At 40.4% G+C, this 11,068-nt stretch overlaps 1 protein-coding gene and 1 long non-coding RNA gene across 8 annotated transcripts in view; one reads left to right on the forward strand and one right to left on the reverse strand.

Moving 5' to 3' along the window:
* LOC118749382 (transmembrane protein KIAA1109 homolog) overlaps window positions 1–11,068 on the forward strand; it is a 556,935-nt gene that overhangs the window by 133,671 nt on the left and 412,196 nt on the right. The window lies entirely within an intron of this gene.
* On the reverse strand, window positions 8,566–9,425 carry LOC118749384. The gene is made up of 5 exons (XR_004994210.1): window positions 9,383–9,425; window positions 9,261–9,322; window positions 9,143–9,208; window positions 8,962–9,086; window positions 8,566–8,905 (listed from the first exon to the last, which is right to left on the reverse strand). It is a non-coding gene; the product is annotated as an uncharacterized LOC118749384 (long non-coding RNA).

Below are 11,068 nucleotides of genomic sequence, written 5' to 3' on the forward strand. Positions count from 1 at the left end.
CTACCACGAAACCTTAGACGATGAGATCCGTCGTCGCGTCCAACAACCGAACGAGAAATTTAAAGACTATGTGTTGGCCCTTCAGAGTTTGATGCGACACGCGAACTACACCTCAGAGCAGAAGCTGACGCGTATCTACAGAAACTCTAGAAGCGAGTTCCAATGGTACGTCAAACGATCCGAGTTCACCGCCCTAGAAGGGCTAGTGAGTTTGGCGGAAGATATGGAAAATATCCCCCCGGTGAGAGAGCCACAAAGAGCCGCAGCGCGAACCACTCCGCGGGTCACGGAGAGATATCAGCACATGCGCGAACTGCCTAGGAGTGACGAGACGGCTAGAGCAGAGAGAACACAGCGCCGACCTGAACCACACAGCGGTGTGGCAACACCACAGACGGAGTACGTTAATCCGTGGACTGCGTGTAGACATTGCGGAGAAGATGGCCATTTTGCGAGAGAGTGCAGAGCTGCACGGAGAGAGTTTTGTTGGACCTGTGGTCGATGCAATGTCCCGACTCGAGAGTGCTGCCGTAGTGCATCGGGAAACGGGTCGAGGTCCCATTTGCGGCGAGGAGTGGGGCGTCAGGTAGAACAGCCTCGCCCAAACTAAAGAGTGTCCTAAGGCAGTCGGATGGCCGAATTATGGCGGCGATTAGAGTAAACGAGGTCGACGTAGTAGCTGCAGTTGATACAGGCGCAACAAGAAGTTTCTTGAGCGAGGCCATGTTTAAGAAACTGGATGTGGGAGAGGTTAGGAAGGTGAACACGCGTGTGGTAATGGGAGATGGGAGATCCAGAACGGTGCTGAAGGCTATAACGGCGCAAGTGGAGCTGGCGAATCAGGCGCATGAAAGCGATCTTTTGGTACTGCCTGGTTTGATGGATGACGTGGTGCTTGGAACCGATTACCTGGCAAAAGCGGGGGTCCGATTATGTTGCGGAGACTTAGACGTGACACTCCGAGAAGAGAGCTGCGCACAAGGAGTAGAAACGTTCACGGCAATACGCGAGGGAGGTGCAGAAAGGTCAGGTAAATGCGATGAACCCAAATCAAACCCCATATCTACAGAAGCCACGAAAACCGACGAAGCGAGGGAGTTCTTAATGTCAGAGTTACGCAAATTTGAGAAGATGTCTGGAGTTTCAAATATTGCCACTCACCGGATCGTCATGAAGGATGACCGGCCGATCAAGCAGAGGTATTGCCCGAAGAACCCGAAGATGCAGGAAATCATCAACGCGGATATCGACGACCTTATCGAGAAAGGGTGTATTGAACCCTCACACAGCCCGCATAGCGCCCCGATAGTGTTGGCGAAGAAGAAGGCCGGCAAGTGGAGACTCTGCGTCGACTACCGAAAGCTGAACGAGCGTTCAGTGCCCGACGCGTACCCCCTACCGAAGATCCAACATATCCTTGACCGACTACGAAGCGCACGTTACATTAGCAGCCTTGACCTGAAAAACGGTTACTGGCAAATCCCGATGGAAGAGCAGAGCAAGCAGTACACTGCTTTTACAGTGCCAGGGCGTGGCCTTTTTCAATGGCGAGTAATGCCGTTTGGGCTCCACTCCGCCCCCGCGACATTCCAGCGTGCGTTAGACCAAGTTATCGGTCCAGAGCTAGAGCCGTATGCGTTTGCCTACCTGGATGACATTATTGTCATCAGCGCAACCCTGCAAGAGCACGTCCAACATCTTTCGGAGGTCTTCCGACGGCTTAGGCAGGCGAATCTTAGGATCAACCCAGAAAAATGCGAGTTTTTCAAGAAGCAGTTGAAGTATCTGGGTCACGTCGTCAGCGAGAAGGGCATTCACACCGATCCTGAGAAGGTCGCGGCTATCAAAGAGCTGACACCACCGACAAATATAAGTGAGTTACGCAGGTTCCTAGGGATAGCTTCATGGTACCGAAGATTTGTCCCCGACTTTTCCAAAGTGGCGCATGCGCTGACGTCCATGCTAAAGAAGGGCCACAAGTGGAAATGGAACTACGAGCAACGGACAGCGTTCGAGGCGCTGAAGAACGCGCTAACCGAGGCACCAGTGTTGGCTTGCCCCGACTTTATGCAGAAGTTCACTCTGCAAACAGACGCGAGCGACTTCGGGCTGGGAGCTGTTCTCACCCAAGAGATTGAAGGAAAAGAACGCATAATCGCATATGCGAGTCGCCGGCTCAACAAGGCCGAACTTAATTATTCACCAACGGAGAAAGAGTGCCTGGCCATAGTGTGGGCGATCAGAAAAATGAGACCCTACCTAGAAGGATATACGTTTACCGTCATCACCGACCACTTAGCGCTAAAATGGCTGAGTAAGATAGAGAGTCCATCCGGTCGGATTGCAAGGTGGGCGCTGGAACTGCAGCAGTACTCCTTCGATGTGCAGTATCGCAAGGGTAAGCTGAATGTGGTAGCAGACGCGCTGTCAAGACAGCCCCAGGAAACATTGCTTGGTTCGATGACGGCGGGAGGAGTAGCGGTAGAGTGCAAGTGGCTGAAAGACAAGATGGCGGAGGTGGAGAGGTCCCCACAGAAGTTTCCTGACTTTGTCATCGAAAATGGTGAGCTGTACCGACGAATATCAGGCCAAATCGACGGTGAAGACGTGTTGCCATGGAAATTATGTGTACCGACAGAGCAAAGGCAGAGGGTGTTAAGGGAAATTCACGATGTTCCCAGTGCAGGCCATATGGGGATCAGAAAAACGATAGCGCGGGCGACAGCGCGATATTACTGGCCGGGCATGTTCCGCGACGTGAGGAAGTATGTGCGACAATGTCAGACCTGCCAGCTTTACAAACCAAGCCAGCAACAACCAGCCGGAAAGATGCTGACGCAGCTAGCGGAAGAACCCTGGGCGACGGTGTGTGCTGATTTCGTAGGACCTCCTCCGCGATTCAAGCATGGAAACACTATGGCGCTGGTAATACTAGATCGTTTCTCAAGATGGGTCGAGATTGTACCAATGCGGAAGGCAACAGCGGAGGGAGTAATTCGAGCAGTGAGAGAGCGGATTATCGGCGAATTCGGCATTCCAAAAATCTTGATCATGGATAATGGAACGCAGTTTACCAGCTCGAAATTTAAGCAATTCCTGGAGGAGATGGGAATAAGGCACCAATTCACTGCTCCGTACACACCGCAGCAAAATCCGACGGAAAGAGCTAACCGTAACATCAAGCGACTACTGGCGCAGTTCGCAGGCAAAGACCAGAAGAGCTGGGATGATCTGCTGCCAGAAATGACCTTGGCCCTCAACACGAGCGTGTGCGACGCAACGGGTTACAGCCCGGCGTTCGTCGTCCAAGGGCGAGAACCAAGGTTACCGAACGCATTGTATGACGAGAATACGTTAGGAACCGGCGAAGATGCCACAACACCGCAAGTAAAAGCGGTGAGAATGAAAGAGGTGTTTGAGTTAGTGCGACGAAACCAACAAAAGGCAACGACAGAGCAAGCGAGACACTACAATCTGCGAAGAAGATCGTGGCAACCGGTCGTGGGAGACAGGGTTTTGGTGAAAGAAAACTTCTTGTCTAAAGCCGTGGACAATTTCGCGGCTAAGCTTGCACCGAAATACGGCGGACAACATCGCGTTCTAAATTTTATCTCACCTGTGATCGTAGAACTCGACAAGGTGCACAAAGGGAAAAGAAGAACAGCGCACGTGAGTGATCTCAAACCATTTTATGAGAGCAACGCCTCAGGTGAAAATTCCCCCGTGGCATCGTCTGAGCCTAATTCGGCGCACAGCGGCGAATAGGTAAATTTCAGCAGAGACTGAAGTCACACACTCGGCAATTGCCAGCAGTGGAGCAATTGCCATGACAGTGGAGACCCTGAAAGAGGAGGAACTAGCCGAAGAAACCTAAATAAGATGAAGAAAAAGAAGAGGAAGAAGAAGAAGATCATGATGATGAAGAAGAAGAAGCACAAAAAATAAGGTCCCAAGAAAAAAAAAACAATAAAAGATGCAGATGGCACGAAGCACAAAAGAAAATTATAAAAAAAAAATAATAATTATCATAATATTAAAATTAATAATAAAAACAGCAATAGTAATATAATTATAAAATAATAATAATTATAATTATAATTATAAATATTAATAATAGCTAAAAACATTTATAATAACAAAATAATACTAATTCTACTAATAATAATAATCGTAATAAGAAGAGGAGTAATACCGCAATGGCAACCCGAAATCTACTCCAGTTCATCAACGCTACAAAACTTCCTTTTGGATAGTCAGCAACCCCGACACCAAACTACAGCTGTGCGAGGATGACAAATAAACAAATAAAAAAACAAAATATGCAATGTGAAAGTGAAACGGCAGCAAAATTACCGAAATTTTGCTGGAAAAGTGCCGGAAAACTAGGAAAATACAGTTGGTCGCACAATGGCCACTGTCGACAATAAAAAGGATGTGCCGCGGGCGCCAAGGCACAAGTTCGCGAAAATATGGAGCAACAGCAGCAGCAACAGGCAAATTTTGTAGCCGAACAAGTGGAGGGCGGCGTTTTGCGCGTACGTATAAAGCGCCTAACAGAGCACGAAATTCGACGCTACAGTAGAAGTGACAGCAGCGGTGGAGACCGGTCGAGTAAGTCTTGCTGCCGGGAGTAAGGAGGGAGTGTGAGGACCCCGGATCCTGTGTCCCTGGGCCCCACAACAACTTTTATATACACATACATATATATCCTTTGTACTATTTACCCTGAATTGTTGATTTGAAATTGTATACACACATGTACAAATATATATATATGTACACTTATGTTTTAATTATTATACAGGGTGTCCCAGAAGTAGCGTGCCAAACTTTAGGGCAAGGTAGGTGGGGGGGGGGGGGCGAGGTCACTGATAAACAAAAAATTTTCATGTATATTTTATTTCACGTGAATCCATGCTTCACAAAAAATATTGATAGATATAGCCCTTGTTATAGACTCTAGTCCGAATTCCGGTAAGTAACACAAAATAATGTCAAGAGCAAGTAATTATGTACCCTTGTACTATTTAGCATGTCATTTGACGGTAACAAGAGCAAATTCAATTTAAATCTATTAAATACATTCTAGCGTGTCTCAGTCCTTTACCCACAAAAGCGGCTATAACTTTTTTTTTCTATTCAAAACAGTAAGTGTGGCACCTTTCTGAAATCTTTATTAAATGAGCAATTTTTTTATGTAATGTAAAGTTATAGCTCAGTACATTTTTTTTTCACCCGAGATAGTCAAAGTTGGGGAAGAAAATATCAAAAAGTTAAAAATCCAGAAATAGTCCTAATTTTATGATGGTTCCTTAATTTATTTTAACTACATTGCATTTGAGTATGGAGAGGCAACTATCTGGAAGTATTTCACATAAAAAATTTACTAAGTATTGCTCGGTTTGTAGTTGCAGTTAAAGAAAACACATGAAAAGGCACGATTTTTTTTAAATTCGAAAGTTGTAAATATTTCAAAAACGGTGACACTTTTACCTGAAAATTTTTGTTTATCAGTGCGCTCACAATATACATAGACTTATTTCAGACGAAATACCTTGAAAGTAAGTTTCACGAAAGCACTTTAAGTGAAAATTTATTTTTTTTTACTTGAATTTATTATGGAAACTGAGGATGTAACCCAAAAAGGCAGCAACATTACTTTTCATTGCATACAATGTTCCAATTTTTCCTAATTTACTCACCTAAATTATTTCTTCAAAATACTTGACATCCGCATTCGCATCTGCATTCGTGGATGTTAGCTTTTAAACATCCGCATCCACATTCGCATCCGCGGATGTCTAAAATTCCACATTCGCAACATCCCTAATATGTATGTATGTATGTACTTTGGTGATCGTCATATATGTAATACTTCTATATTGGCAGTAAGCTAACTTCTCAATGTGTAAACATTCCGAAATCAAAGCGAGACAGTCTAGTACCGTTTTTGTCAATGTATTGTGTACTTGAGTGTCGTATTTGTATATGTGTTGTGTACATGTTTATTTATAAACGTATGTGTTCCTTTTCTTTCGTACGTGTTTATTGATATATCTGTACTGTAGTGTTTTCGGACGGTACTAGCTCTTACTGCCAATATAGGAGTATTACATATATGGTGATCGTTTATTCCTATGTACTTATGTATGTATGTATTTACTATGTATGTATGTACCTATATACGTACTTATATACCATGATTCAATAATAAAATGTTTGCTCAAAAAGCAGTTTTCTCGCTCCCTCTTGACAAAATCGGCTCCCTTAGCAAAGCACTGTGTGTGGGTTCGTGTGTGTGTGCAAAGCTTTTGTAAGGCAGCTAAGGGAGTGTCAAAAGTCGAATGTCAATAATGAGGAAACCTTTAATTATTGAATCATGCTCATGATGCAATAATGAAAGGTGTTGTACGTTGTGACAGCTCGAAATCGAACTACCTTAGGTCAATATTGTATTTTGGAAGTACAAGAAAAACGGGAAGAAAAAAAGCATAATAAAAATTATGCAGAACGAAAAATGACACTGAAGATGGCACAACGCCGAAACCGGTTTGTCTCCAAACCAAATTTGACAAGGGATGGCGGAAATTCGTTCCAAAATACATCATACACCCACCCTGTCGGAAACAACAACAACCAAAAAGGAAGGAAAAAAGCCTTTTAGTTGAAAAAGTACTAAGCATAAGCCTTCTCAACAACGTTCCGATTATCTGAATAGGTATATATATGGCTTGGTAGTCTCATAAAGTTGTAGATAATTAAAATAATAAAATTAGGCGTGTTTTTATTCACAGGAATATGATAATATGCTTAAAATTTTTGAGCTGATGAATACACAGCTAGAACAGTATGGCATATATAATTCCTTATATAAGTCGCATCACTAAGAAAATTATCCCTTATGAATTTGAAATGTTTCCCTTATATTGTACAGGCCAAATAGAGGAATTCATTTACGTGTGATATTTTGTCCCCCTCTTTCAATTGGGCTTCTTGTGCGCATATATCAGGTTTGATAGCTATTGACCATACCAATAATGCCTCATACTCAGTTTTACTAGATCAATTCGTGTTCTCGAGAAAAAAAATTTCACGATTCAAAAATCTGAGTATAGCGGCCAAATTCTTTTCTCGCAATTTTGAAAATTCTTCGTTTTTTGGCCTATATTTGCTTTGTATGGTATTTGCCACAAAATATAGACCAAAAACGATAAATGTTCAAAATTTGGAGAAAAAAGATTTTTCAGATTTTTGGATCGTGAAATATTTTTTTCTCGGTGAACACGAATTGATCTAGTAAATCGGAGTATGAGGCATTATTGGTATGGCCAACAGCTATTAAACCTGATATATTCGCACTAAGGTTTTTTTTGTGTTCCACAGTGTTATATAAGTAATACTTTGAGGAATCATATAAACAATTATACATTACCCAAGTTCACGTACATCCAAGTTCGAGTCATACAGCAAGCTTTTTAATGTTTTATTTATTTGTTTTTGAAATAAACAATATATTTCAGAATTTATAATTAATACGTTGTGTTCATTTTAGTAAATCCACTTTCATTTTTAATTGTACAAAATTTATTATATACATACAGTATCGGTCATATCAATAGCAACCCCATTTCAAAGTGATATTATTTCCCTCTCATGTTAATTTATTTCTAAGAATTTGCAATAAAAATAAAGTTCAATTTCTAACAAAACCCATATAAACCCAATTTTAAAACTTCGTAGAAAACTACAAAAAATACAACAAATTTTCACCCAAAATTCACACTTTTTTCTCAGAAGTGTTACAGTTTTTTTGAGCACTCAGTTTTATAGCCCCTTCAATTTAAGTCTTATTATATGCAAGTTTGAAGTGGCTAAAAATTACCGTTGATTTTTTAGAATCGATATAAAAACAAATGGTGTTTAATCGTCTTCCATATACCGAAAAATGCGACTATCGAAAAACACTCGACATCAGACAACTTTTCAACGCCCTATTTCAAAATGTGGTTGGAAAACGCCCTACTTTAGAATTTGACTGAAAAATGCCCTACCTCAGAACTCGGTTCAAAAACACCCTATCTCAGCTGGCGATCCAAAAACGCCCTATCTCAGCACATTTTCAAAGTATTTTCATTTGAGATAGGACTTTTTTGAACCAAATAATAATAATAACATACTATATACCCACGATTGAGAGAATACAAAGGTTGCGCCGATCTCGGACCGTTATTCCTCTCTTAACGAATTTGACAGAATCGTTGTTTGCATGACGTCACACTGGTGCAACTTGTTTACGTTTTCCTTGCAACATTTTTTCTTCTTCTTCCATTCTTGCTCACGCTTTGGCATTTCTCTCTCGCAATTGCACCAGTGTGACGTCACACAAAAGTTATTCTCAAAAATCCTCTCTGATCGGCGCAATCTTGTATTCTATCATTCTTGCTATATACCTACATATCTAGTTTCAACATAAAAAAAATTATGTACGCATCATTAATTGTCTATACATACATATGTATCTAATTCAATATATGTGATATATATGTACATACATCTACATATCGTCGTTTAAAGTACAAAACCGTGTATCAATAAAATGCAAAACCGCGTATCAAGATAAAGCAAACCCAGCGAGGTTGCATAAATTATTTTCTAGAGAGTGAAAACACTCATATTTCAAAATGGTTTATCTTTTTTTAAAAAGCAATCGCATTTTTGGCTAGTATGTTTCAGGAAGAATGGATAAGGATTGAGGCAAGAACTTGTGTGAGCAAATCCAATTTTTAGCAGCAAATGTCAGTTACGCGGTTTTGTACTTAAACGACGATGTTTATATTAACAGGAACGCTGCAATCTAATACACGGGTGAAGCAGGTACGCAGCACAGCAGAAGCATAGAAACAATCTGCAAATGAATGGCTTTTTAGGTTTTTAACAAACAAAAACCTGGTTTCAACTTACTTCAACGTGTCTAAAGCACAACGCACACACTAATGCAAAGGCGCAACAGGAACGCAACACTATAAAACACGGGCGGAGCAATACACGGGCGGAGGAACGCAGCACAGCAGAAGCGTCCACAAAATCTGCGAATAAATGGTTCATTAGGTTTTGAAATAACAAAGAGTTGGTTCCAACTTACTTCAAAATATCTGCAGGATGATGCACACAATCAAATTCGGCCGCAGCTGCAGTTCACCAGAGAATGCTGCAAATGGAATGGTTCATCAATGAAGTCAAAATAATATGTTGTAACTTACGTGTATTAGCTCTTAATTACAATACCAGCACAGGTCGGCCAGGAAAACACTAAGGAAATTACCTAATATATGCAAAATTATAATTTATTTGTAAAATAATTCGGTTTTATTACAATACTTACCAAATTTCACGCAATTAGAAAACAAATGTCAGCGAATAAGAACAAAAGGAACAACGAAAATTGAATCAATGTAGCTTGTTTAGAATTTTTTTCTAATATTTTGGGAAATGTTCAGTGAAATTAGCAAAGAAACAACACAGTTTCTCCTAAGGTAGTTCAAGATGGCGGATTAGAGCGAGAAGTTGCCGACGTATAACACCTTTCATTATTGCATCATGAATCATGCTTATATACATATACAATAGGCGTTTTTTACACGCATATACATCGACGCGTAAGGTGTAAAAAATCAAGCATCGAAATTTCCAAATAAAAACAAGTAATTTTGATTTTATCGACAACTACTCATAAGCACACATACAGGTCTATTCTGTGCTGGTAATAAAAGTTTTGTAACCGGTAAATTAAGTTCCTGTCAAATTTTAAACCCTTTTCGAATTTTGTGTACTCTTATAAGCGGTAAATTTTGTTACCATCTCATGCAATGCCAGCATTTCCACAATTCTTCATAGCTGAATTGCCGAATATTTTAACTGCATTACCAACATAACTAGAATCGTGGTGACAAGAACTGGTAACATTTTTTAGTAATAAGAAGAATAGACCTGATAATGTGTAATGCCGCAATAGTCTAAAACAAAAACGTAATTAAAAGTTTTGCAAAGGTAGGCATTATTGTTTCGCTTCACAACGCTGTTAGTCGGAGATGAGCGCGCATGTTGCTGCATAGCTGAGCGCGCATGTTGCTACATAGCTGAGCGCGGATGTTGCTAAAATCTAAACGTAATTATTGTCATCCTGCATGTATTTTGTTTTTGTACCCAAAAATGTGATATAAGCCGTTGGTTAACATCAGATCAGCATACCAAAGATCGGCAATTTCGATTTCCTATGCTTGGAGAAGCAGTGAAAAATTAACGCGAAGTTAAACGGAGTCCATCGAAAACATAATTTCCAACCGACAAAAGGAAAACTACTTCTAAAAGTTAAAATTTGTATATACATACCTATAAGGAGCGTGTGCTAGAGAGAAAACTCAGGTAGGAATGTTTAAACCATTATGTGGGCTCTATATAGAAACATAATAATTTGAAATTATCTTGCAGCGAGTGGGCTATCACGACCCACGTGGTGCATCAAAACCCCTTTGAGCCTAAACATGCGAAAACCCCGACTTTTTGCTATATTCGTAATGTATTTTCATCAAGAATAGTTCGTTTTTTTTAATAAACCAGTTAAAGTAAAATATTTCCCCTTGATAATGCTGTTTAACTCAACGAGATGTCTTGTTTTAAACCTGAGATATTGTCCATTGAATTTTATGAGTTTTGCGACATTACTTCTTTGCACAAATGCTTGAAAGATACAACACGAATGTATGTGCGCGTGCATAGAGTAAACTTATTTCGTTTAAGAATTTAACGAAGAAATGAATGCATGAGAAATTCTCTAGGAATTTCATTTGATAATATACATATAATATACATGATATATATATGATATATGATATACATGATATATAATATATGTACATGATAATATACACATACCTTCATTATGTAAATAAAGACGCCTAAACGTATACCACAAATCTGTTTCTTTTCGTGTTGTATCTTCCAAGCATTTGTGCAAAGAAGTCATGTCGCAAAACTCATAAACTTCAATGGACAATATCTCAGGTTTAAA

Source organism: Rhagoletis pomonella, unplaced genomic scaffold (assembly GCF_013731165.1).
Source record: "Rhagoletis pomonella isolate Grant_MI unplaced genomic scaffold, Rhpom_1.0 Rhpom_scaffold_00015, whole genome shotgun sequence".
In the NCBI taxonomy this organism is placed as follows: domain Eukaryota; kingdom Metazoa; phylum Arthropoda; class Insecta; order Diptera; family Tephritidae; genus Rhagoletis; species Rhagoletis pomonella.